Source organism: Larimichthys crocea, chromosome III (genome assembly GCF_000972845.2).
Source record: "Larimichthys crocea isolate SSNF chromosome III, L_crocea_2.0, whole genome shotgun sequence".
NCBI lineage: Eukaryota > Metazoa > Chordata > Actinopteri > Sciaenidae > Larimichthys > Larimichthys crocea.
Window position 1 is genome coordinate 26,445,344 of NC_040013.1, and position 11,969 is coordinate 26,457,312.

Genomic DNA, 11,969 nt, shown 5'->3' on the forward strand with positions numbered 1-11,969 from the left:
CTGCTTGAAAATGTTTGTCTCCTGTGTTATTCTTCACAGTTTCCACATTATTGCATTGCTAATGTGTTGTCATGTTCATGGGTGTGTTTTAAATTTATAATAACGCTAAAAGAAAAATTAGTTTTCTTCATTTTAAGGGAAGCACAGCCTTTCTCAGAGATTTTGTAGGGATTCTTAGGTTGTACAAAATAAATGATAAATAAGATATTGGCTACTTTTAAATAATGCAAATGAAAAGTACATATAAATACATATAATACATAAATACATTCATAACACAGAGATGACATTGTCACAGACACACAAAACTTATAACTAACAGTGAAGTAATCATGGACAAGTGATTACACATTTGTCTCATTTAAGAAAACATTAATTATTTGATGAGAATAAATCATTAGATCTTCAGCAGAACTTTTTTTTATGAGTAAACTTGATTTCAATAACATACTGTATTTCTCTTATGCATTGCTGAAGGAAAAAAAAAAAGTTGTGACTTGTAGTCCTTTATTTGCACCCATAGGTGGAGACATTGCCTTTTCCAATTTGTCAGTGACAACCTTATTGAGAGAAGTCTCACTGAAATGAACAGATTCCTCAGGACAAAAGGCAAAAATATTTTGACAAGCAGAGAAGAGGCTCATTATTGCACACGTTTTAGAAGTGGGATATCTAGACATTTCCAAAGCTAAAAATTGCTAATGCTGCTACACCTCAAACAGGATTTTCCCCTAGGGTAATAATAATGATTGATTGAATATGACATTAATATTTCTTAACCATACACCTTTAATATTTATGGGGGGGAAGGGGGGGGGCTAGGTTACGCTCTTGTAATGCCAGTTCAATAACAGTGTGTTGGCAGACGCGCCCCTGTTCTGAAATAGAGAGGTAATGTTTGACATGGGTCTCATCCTGCCTGAACTGATGCCTGTTGACAGACTGACTAAATCTATCCAGGAGACTATTCTGTTGAGGTTATCCCAGAAGGCTAATCATCAGTGATATGTGTGAAAAGGTGATGAGCCTCTTATGAAATACTAATTGGGTTGCAAGGAGAAGACCGTGAAAGCCCAAATGAGCAAGATTGAGAGATTGAAAAAAAAAGAGACTTAATTTAAGTTACACAAGAAGAAAAGAGGGAAAACTTTACATTAATCTTTGAACACTCATGTATATAATTTTACATTGGTGTGCATGAGACAGATAGCACAGCCATAGAGTGAGACTTAAATTGAGAAGGAGAGGACATCTGTGCTCAGAGAATGTGAAAGCAAATTGGTCTCGACAGTTGTGTCCCCCCCTTCTCTCGCTTTGCCATATCCCCGTTCCCATGGTCATCCCCACAACTCAAGAGATCCCTTGTCTCTTCAGATTAAGCAGAGTGATAGGGAGACACCAGGCTAATGTGCCAGTCAACTTTCCCTTCCCCTTCCCCTTTGTCTTAAGGCTGTTCCTTCCTTCTGTGACCCTCATCAGTAACAAAAACCCTTCAACTGGGGTGATAAACTAACATACAAGACCCCTCTTCGCTCCCCCTGGCTTTCCCTTTATCTCTTATTTAACTGACAGACTCTATCTGACCGGTGGAGGACTGACAAGTGTGGGACGGCCGAGGTGAAGTGGCGGTAGGGAAGTGCCACTCATTGTAGTGTTATCAGCACAAAGGCCAACGACAGACACCTAATCTGACCTGGCTGCTGATGGCTTGTGGCTTATTGGCTGGGTTTCTGCTCAGAAGCAGATTCTGCCAAAGAGATACATGGAGGGGAGGATAAGCGCAGATGCACAACAATGTATGCACACATGCACACGTGAAACACACAACCGCAGACGCCCACTATTCTAAGCCCCCGTTTCGGAAGCAACCTCCTTCTCCTTGCCACTCCTCAACCCCTGCCTGTCATCGTCTAACTAATAGTTTGCTGCAACTTTTTGTGATTAATTATGTGTTTGGGAGAGGTGTCAGTTTACAAGAGACAAAAGTCTTACCACAGCAGTCTCATAACTCCGTGTTCAGCCTCCCTTCTTTAGCGTAGCTGCAAGCACCTGTGTGCAAGTGTGAGCGAATGGGAGTTGTTTTCTTTTTGGCTCATTGTTCTGCAAAAGGGAAACATGAAGGCCAGGATCACCCCATCTGTCCTCAAGGCTTCAGGGTACCTTACCAATATTTGTGCCAAAGGACTGCCCATTTGGATCTTCCCCACTCCAAAGTGCTATGAAACTCACAGTGCTCTGCTTCGTAAAGGTTTGGCAGCGCTCAGGCATGCAGTGTTGTTCTTAAAATACTTAAGAAGCTCCTGTTTTTCTTCTTCCCTTGCTGAAATAAAGATCAGCATTTGTAAGCACCTGTCTGTAAGAGCACTCGCTGAGAAAATGGGTCTCATTTTTGTTTTGCAGTCTTTGTTTTGCAGGGGCAACAGTTACCACAGGCAATATTTCATCCATTGGATCAAACATTACCCACCGGCAATAGAAACTCAATTGCAACCCTTAGTGTATCACAATTTGAATCCACCACTGATGCTGTTTGCTTGCAAGACGATCTCAAGGCTACAACTGTTATCTGGGAAGAATTTCTCTCAACTATTATGCTTCTTCAACATAAATCAGCTTTAGCTCGGAGATAATTCCATCTGGTGTAAGTCTTGATTAAACCTTTGCTTTTAGACATCTCTCTTGTTCTTGACATTGTCATTTTCTGTTTTTCCTTTAAAGATAATCTTCAAAACCGCTGAAGAAGATAACGCCTCGGAAGCTCCTGATGGCTCCAGCCAAGATTTTACTGTCAGCATAGAAACCGGCCCATTAACTTCTGAAGCCCTCTTTGGCAAAGCTCCCTTTCCCCTCCATTGCCATCAAAAAGCTATTTCCCTCGGCCAGTCCCACACAACCCTAACAATGAACAGAGGATTAGTACATCTCTCTGTCTTGAAGCAAAAAAAGTAAAAATGGATTTAAAAAAAAATCTCCTTTTACCAGTCATTGGTGAAGACCAGTTGGCAGCATTTCCTCTCCGGGATTTTTCCTGACATGATTCCCAAGAGGCGGTTTTTGCTTTTTACGATACAATTCCTGCGCTTGCAATCAGCCAACATGTGGCATTGTGATCCAATCAGAGAGATTTTTTTCTCCTTCAGTTCGTAAATGGTTAAGTCTCTCAGTCTATTGTGAAGGAATCTTCAAAGTGGTTGGAAACCACAGGGGAACATTGGTAGTTGTTAATTAATGCAACAAACTCTGTACAAATGCTTTATTTTCCTGATTCCTGAGATGAAAAAAAAATATATATCATGCTTTGAATTTAGCAACAGGCACGTCCAAATCTGTTACCTCATCTTCAAAACGTTATCCTGGACAATGAAATGCTGTTGTTTCTCTGAAAACCATAAGTGATTTTTATTAACTCTGCTGTGGTTCCAGAAGAAATATCTTTCTCTCTGGGTTAGGTTTATTGGATTTTTGTCCATACCGATCATTTATGTTTCCATTCAGTAAATTGACGTAAAATGTGTTTTGCTAAAATGATCTTTTCTGGTCTTTATGACTATCATTGAATTTGAAATAAATGGGAAACATGACAGAGGCTGCGGTGACCGCTGAAAGGCAACTAAAGAAAAATTGGCCAAGATAAATGGTGGATAATAAGGTTTAATCTTAAGATTTTCTAAATTGCTTTCAATCCAGTAAATTACTTTAAATGTTTTGGATGGCTTGTGCATGTACACATTTTCATATTTTTGATAATGGTAAAAATTATATGAAGAATCGTGAAATATTGTCAAAGTAAATCATGACCTCAAACTGAAGACTAAATTATTTTCTGGAGTCACCAGTCAACATGTAAACATACGGTAAATAAGGTCCTGGTGGCCAGTAATGGGGTGAGCTGTCCCTTAAACTAAAGACTAGCAGGGGTAAAAGCCCCTGTCCTCCTGGTGACACACACACACACGCTCTGGGTTTCACACACACTGCCTGTGGCACCACAATCACTGCCAGATGCTGTGACTTTCTCTCAGACAATTCAGTTCACAAGTACCTCTGAAGGAGCGATGCCGATGGTGGCATTTGAGGGAGACAAATGTACATAAGTGTGTGTGTGCGTGTGTGTGTTAGTGAGTGATGGGGATATGCCGGCGGCAGTGCGTGAAAAGGACACATATGAGATCAGATAGAGTTGAGACTAATTCACAGCCTGGCCTGAGGACATTAAGCAGGATAAAGTGAGACATCTTTTCTCACACCATTTAGGCTAAGCCCATGGGGACACATTGTTTATTTCTTGGCTGAACTACATGATTTCAGGCTATGAGCGTGGCTTTGATGCGCAGAAAGAAACATCTTTTTTTATGTAGCTGCAAAAAAAAACTTATCACAACAATAACAAAGAAAAACGTTTGTGTAAATGCAAATAAAAAATGCAACTAACCTAACCTATTCACATTTTTTACCCTCTGCAATAAGACATGTACAAAAACTCGGTGCTTCGCGCTGCTGCTCCAATGATTGTGATGTTTAACTGTGCAGATTTATAGTGGATGAGACACCCAGAGCCAGCCCTTGGCAGCCCAGGCACGGTGCCCGCCCCAGGGGAGGGGAATGATGGAGAGCAAACAGCTAATAATTAATACCATGATTACACAGGCTGCAACAACACAGGGAGACAAACCTTAACACACCCAGGCGGGGACCTGACCAAGACTGATAGCACATGAGCATGCAAGTACACACACAGATGCACAAATATACAGACTCAAGCGTGCATGCACGATATCTTTCACACACACACACACACACACGCGCGTACTAACAGCAACAAGGGGCAGCACTCAGATGATTAATACCACAGCATCTAACATCTCTTTGTTCACACAGATCAATTAGAAAATGTGAAAGCCACACTGGAGCATTAGAGGGATACAAAAGTTCTGTTTTTATTTAACAAGGCCTGTGCAGCATGCAAATTAAAGCCTCTCTTCTATTCTATTCTGTTCTGCTTTGGTCAGATGAACCCAAACAAGCACCAGCTTGCTGTTTCACTGTTAACAGAGCACCAGTCCTTCTGTGTCAGTTTGGCTGCTGTGAGACATTTAAAGTAAATAAATCCAGCATGCTAACCAACCACTAAACCCTACCTGCCATGTGTAGAGCTGATACGATAATTCAAAGGCTAAAAAGACCATAAAAATGTGTTTAGGCTGTAACAATACCGCCCGGACCCCCCTGTGCGTATGTGGATGAAACCTCCCATCCTATACAGCCATTACCTAAGCCACACAGTAGGATAACAACATAAAAACGTCACGGTCACCCTCATTAGCAGCTGGGATGGAGTTCCTTTGATTTGTACGTGCATGCACGAAGTCTACGATGGCTTCCATATGGGCACCCCTTCATTTTTTAATATAACCAGCATCACGTTACTCCGAGATGAGGTGATCCCAATTTCTCCAAAACCTCAAGTATTTTTCTAAATGTGCTCGCCATGTCCAGGATTTCCTACCATTTGAAGGGATGCAGGGGCGGTGTGTGTTTTCACTACGGTGCGGCTTGCCGAGCTCCCTCATAATGGTGTATATGTGTGTGTCAAATCCAGAGAGCGAGAGAAACACAGGTTGTGTGCAGTAATGTGTATGTGTAAATGAGTGTGTGTGTGTCTGAGTAAAAAGATGCCAACCATGGAGGGGCCATGCAGGGCCCAGGCCCCCACAGCCCTTGGCCACCACTTCCTCCCCCTCCGTGCCACATTGACTCTGTTTCCATTACCACAGTGGAAGGAACAATAAAGGGCTGATGTGTGGATGTGTGGTCTACAAGCACAGCAGAGGCCTGGACAGCCCAGGACAGATTGACTAAGCTAGTGAGACCTGGACAGCTTTGTGTGTAGGAGTATGTGTGTTTGTTCACACTGTATGTGCTCTACCTGACGACAGCTTGTCAGACACAAGAGAGTATAGTAGAGGATTACTGCAGTAATCTTATATGGTTTTAGCCCAGTCTAAATTTATTTAACACCTCACCATGCTCAGATCGGATAAAAGTTGAGCTTAAGTTCTCGTTTTGACCTATTGAATAGTTTTTCTTTGGTTTCACCGACAAAACCATTTGCTTATATTCAGGTCTTTTGAAAACTGTGACCTAGAAAAGGGCATATGATGTAACATTTGCAAAGATGGACAAATTGAAAATATTTATTGTGAATGTCTCCAGTCTTTAATATTTATCGAATGATACTCTGTTCATTCCTTTGGCTCAGCCATATCTTTTTGAAATCCAAGCAGTAAAAAATAAATGAAAAATAAAATAACATACCCTCCGTTACATCCATCGAAAGATTAAAAGAGTTAAATCATAGTTGAAACTGACAGAATTAAATTAGATAAAAAACTTAAACCCGGCTGTGATATTACTGAGAAAAATTAGAGTTCCTTCGAGTTCCTGATCTCTTTGTTTCTTTATTTGAGGAGATGATGACACATTTGATCCTGTCTCACAGTGTCACATGTCAACCTCCTCATGCCCTGTCACTCTGACAGCTCAGAGCCCGCGAGGCAAAGGATCATGGGTGCTGTGTCAGACACAGCGGGGAGGTTAGAGGAAGGCAAGCTAAATGCACTATGTGTGTATCTGTGTATCTGTGTGTGTGTGTGTGTGTGTGTATCTGTGTGTGTGTGTGTGTGCGTGTCTGTGTATGGCTGTATGTGTGACTACGTGCATGTGTGCATGTGTGTCAGTCTGAAGGGATGGATGCATGCCAAAGGCGAGAGCAACACCATGTCAGAGTGCTAGCAGACGATGCCCATTTCAGATACACTAATTCAAACAGTCAGCTCAGCCATGAAACCATTTCCTCCCATGATTCCTCCACTCCCTTCCTCTCTGCTCCATGTGCGTCGGCAGGGTATCGCAAGGTGTAGCAACAGTCATACCTTAGTCTAAGTGAGTGCAAATTTCATTATTTTAAGATGATCGGATTGAAGCTGCCTTCGGGAAAGCTTCAGATTTTTCAGCATCTGTGTAAAAAAGAAGGTGAAAAAGTTGAAAGAACAACTGACTTTAAAAGTTGCACAAATTATTTCGGTTACTTTTGTTACTTTCTACATTGTAGAGTAACACTGAAGACATTAATAAATCTAACTAAGTGTAAACAAAGAAATAGCATTTATATATTTTATGATACTTCTAAATAGCCAAATTAGCAAAGTAACAAAGTAAACCAAGTAAAGACCAAGTAATAGTTGAGACAAAATGTATTTGTAATGCAACAGGAGAGAATATGGGACAAATGCTCCTTTTAAACTGTGTGCATCTGTCTAAAATTATTATTTTTGTGTATGATAATGATTCGTTGCATAACCAAATATCATTAACATGGGTGATTTTTGAAGTTTAGATGTCAATTAATTTTACTAGCCAAGAGTTTTGAAGGCTGCTATATCTCTATCGTCACTGAGGCTCTCCGGGCTTATCGGTGATGTGCGAGTCCCCTCAGTGGATAACCTATCAAAGCTACTGGTCATGACACTCTGAAGTTGATAGGGTGAGTGTGGGGGGGTTTAATTTCTTGGCTGCGTTTGTACATGTACCCTGCAGAAGACTTTTCCCTTACATCAAAGAGGGCTGTCTGTGAATAATATTTTGTCACATAAGAATTGATGGATGGATTTGTAACTTCTTGCAATACACAGATTCGTCAGATTATGATGTAATATATAGACAGTGAGTGGGTGAAAATGCATTTATTCACAAAGTTTTAACAGCTCCAGATGCAGTTTCTCATTCTGTTAATCAGTTAAGCTCATCTGTCATAATGTATCTGTTTGTGCACTTTTGCCACTGAGACATTGACTTTGTGTTGTAGTGTTTGCATGTGCTTGTTTTCCTGGTGTTGTTAAACCTCAGGTCAAGCTCCCAACCCATAAGACCATAACTATCACTTAGACTGACCAGCTCCTTACATGGCACACAGTGGTTATTTCACCACGACCATCTATCACAACATATTCCTATTGGCTTAACATTATCTTTCCTCGTCTACGCACGCACACACACGCACAAACAGACATTAAAAAAAGAAACTAAGTCATTGAGTTTTCCAACTTGGTCACTGAGCTTATATGTGGAAAAATGTCTTCCTTTGTTGACAGGATGATGCCTTACTCACTACAGCGCTGACAAAAGTCTGTCTGCAAATGTGGCGATCCTGGAAGTAAAATGAAATGCTAAATGACAGCATGTTAGCATGAATGAGACAAACGTCATTGCCATGGTAGCAACGGTATTAAATAAATAAATGACTGGGCCTACAGTGTAATTGCCCATCAGAGCCTGGAACATTGCACAATTATAAGATCCGTCCAACAAAGACCATTCTGTTGTTTAAACCAGAGAGCAATCATATTACATACAGAGCTAGCATGGAAATTGTGATGGCCTCGTGCAAAGATATGAATAGTAGGCCCATAATAGTTGTGGCTTTCCCTGAATGATCCCTTTTGAACCAACAGTTGGTTATAGCATTGCCTTCAAATCGCTTTAGCTGTCCGCCACTGTCAGACAAAAAGAGAACCACCTACTTTCAGTGTTTTGGTCAAGATATAATGCGTTTCACAGGTGTAGGAGTCTTGGGGTAATTGGTAATGGGCAGCGGCAACTGGGGCCCCTGTGTGCCACCTGGAGAATCACACTTCCCCCGCCAACCACCACCCATTTACTCCCCCGAGCACCCACACGCACACACAGTAGTCGCAGAAGGATGTTCCTTGAAAGCAGAAAGAGAGAAAACTGGCTCTCAATGTGGATGTATAAATAGTCCTCTCACTGCACAACATGTTCTGTTTTGATGTAATTATGGTGCAGGAAGAGCCTGGTTTAGCGCTTTTGGGCAACCGTTGTGGGGTCTTTAACAAGGGATTTGGTAAGGAAAACGGTTGCACCTGGCTGTGCTGGTAGGGAGAAGAAGGAAAGAAAAGACAGAGAAGCGAGGAGGCAGAGAGGGTGAGACAGACAGTGCGAGAGAGGGTGAGAGACACTCTCTTCGCGCACACACACTCAGTTATAGGCACATGCACACACACACACACATTCGCTGTTGTGAGAACACCTGGACTTGATGAGTTAAACCTGCTGCAAAGTGGAAAACAAAGAGGACTGAGGGGTAACACGAGCTGGGGCATGAAGCAGACACTTTATAATCTCATTCAAATGGATCATTTAGGCCCCCCAACGCCAGTTGGTGTCACTTGCCAACATGTTGGATTGATTAAATTTATAGAAATCCCCTGAGAACGATCGGCTTGTTAACAAAAGTTGAGGAGACAGACGTTTCATTGGCAGGCTTCGCCTCTTTTTTTTTTTTTCAGACAGGCGAACAGAGGACAAAATGAGCTAATGCTCACTGAGGAACAAAGAGGCCGATATGATGATGTGTAAAAACTTTGTTCAGGTATCCATAGTGACAGAGTACAATATCATTTTTATGTGACCTAGAGTTACACTGTCCTACAGGGCATGATCACAGTTTATGAAACCAGATTGAGACAGTTTTTTTTATAGAAGTATGTGTGCTGAACACAAGGGGGAGCACTTATCCTTTCCCTGCGTTCCCCAGGCCGCACAGCCTGCCGTCACTTCAGAGCGAAGCAATCTTTTCCACTCCATTGTTCCCTCTTATAAATCATGAAGTCCTGAATGTGTTCGCCTGAGTGTGTGTGAAAATATTCCGAACACAACCTATCCGTCTAATCAACCTAATCACACAGCCACCCACACAAACACACACCCTGTAAATATGGAATATATATATATTTTTTTTAAAAAGCAACATTTTACCTTCGCAAACTTTACCGAAAATCGAGTGCTCATACTAAACGCTGACAAAAACAAACATGACTCAAACACCAAAACGAAAGATGTAAACTTTTCAGGACATGTAAAGCAACTGTAGTAATTCCAAAACACAATGGAGCTCAACACGCTCCCTCTTAACACTTGTTCAGGCCTGTGGCATTGAATGATTTGAATTCTTACTCTGGTGAGTTTCCCCCCTCCGTGAATTAATTAGTCTTTGCCAAAGCGGGCCACATTTGTCATTCGAATTTATGCTAATGAGTGCCGAGGTCTCGTGGAAGAGCTGATAGGCCGGAGCAGCTGCTCTGTCCTTGCGGGGCCTAACTGTCTCCCCCTTTTTAACTGCTCCATCTCTCTGTCTACTCCTCTGTCTGGCTCCTCATCCCATTTCTCTCTTTCAGGTTTTGTCTCTCTGCCCCCTCCCCCTCTCCCCTGTTCAGCTTCTTCTCCCTCTCTCTCTCTCTCTCTCTCTCTCCTCCTTCTTGTCTCTCCTCCTGTGGCCTTATCATCCCACCTCCTCCTTTTCTTCAACCTCCCGCTGGTCCTGGGCTCCATGACCTGTCAGTGGAGAGGAGACTGCCCGTGTCCCAGGCTGATAAGGCAGCTAATTATCCAACACTTCACACACCAGGGGAAGTGGATCGGCAAACAGACAGCCAGAGCTATATGGGCTGCAAAAACACTGTCAGACATATGCATACACCACTAGGATACAACACAACACAAGTTCTATCTATAGCGAGATAGATAGATAGATAGATAGATAGATAGATAGATAGATAGATAGATAGATAGAACAAAGAGTAAAACACATGGAATTGGTCAAGTCTTTACAATAAATACCCCTACAGAGAGAAAGAACAGAGAGGTCCTGCCTCTCAAATGTTGTATTATACTGTTGTAAGCTGGTTGAAAAGTCAGTGGCACATCTTGGCAGCAATTTTAGGAGCTGAGCACTCCAATCCAGCCTCCCCGGCTCCCCATTTGATGGAGTAGAAATAAGCACTTTGGTGCTGTTTCTGCAATGTTCAAATGCACCATTGGTGGAGGGAGAGGTCCACGTTCTGTAATGCTCTATTTTGAAGTTTGCTTCAAGTAGCGGCCAAGGGGTTTGAGACAGTATGTTACAGGACAATCCGACCAGACAATATTATGTATTTTCCTTTTTTTTGTCCGTCTACGTAGCAAATGTTCTGTCCCGGTCTTTCACTACTGCGGTTTTGGTCGGCGAGTTACATTATAGAATACAACACAGCATCGGAATGGGACTTTGATAGTGTCTTGATCCAGTCTGATCAATTACATTACGCCCGTGTCAGCAGTTTTTCTCCAGTAATAACCAGTTTAATGCTGCTGCGTTTTTCAAGGCTTCTTCTTCTTCAGATGTTAAAGTGACCAACAGAGGAGGATGGAAAGTTTAACATAGTAAATATTTCACCTTTCCAACTGAACTCAAGTCAAACTATCACATGGACCAAAATTCATTTACTGTAGAGCTTCTAATTGGCTTAGCATGGAATGCTGAGCAGACACCATATTTATACTTTTTAGTCTTAATCAAATTACATTGGGAACTTTATGTGTTTATCACATCGTTCCCAACACCCTAGAGTGTCTTCAGTAATTTGGCTCAGATACATTCCACCTACTCAAAGAGGAGAGTGAGGACTAATGTCATTTCGAGGGGATTATTGTGATCTTTCAACACATCTTTGGGGGGGTTAAGCATGTTGTTAAAGAGAGGAAGGGAAGAGCAAGACAAGTGATAAAACCCCACTATAGAGCCTCTGTTTTAACTTTCACATTTCCTCCCCTCTCTCTCTCTCTCTCTCCTCCGATCTCTCTCATTTTCTCCCTCACAGCACCAAAAGCCATATTATGTGCTTGTCAAGATGGATAAACCCCTCAGCCAAACGTTCAGATGAAAACAAATAAGTAGGAGACGTTCATGTAATCGCTTCTGCCAGAGAAAGGCTTTAAGAAGAACATAAACACTTTCTGGAAATGTGCCTCGCATGTACTAATTCCCTCACGCTTTTGTTTGAGTCTCATTCAACTTCAGGACCATTTCATACTGCGCCATGATGAGATGTCACCATTGGAGACACGCTTAAAAC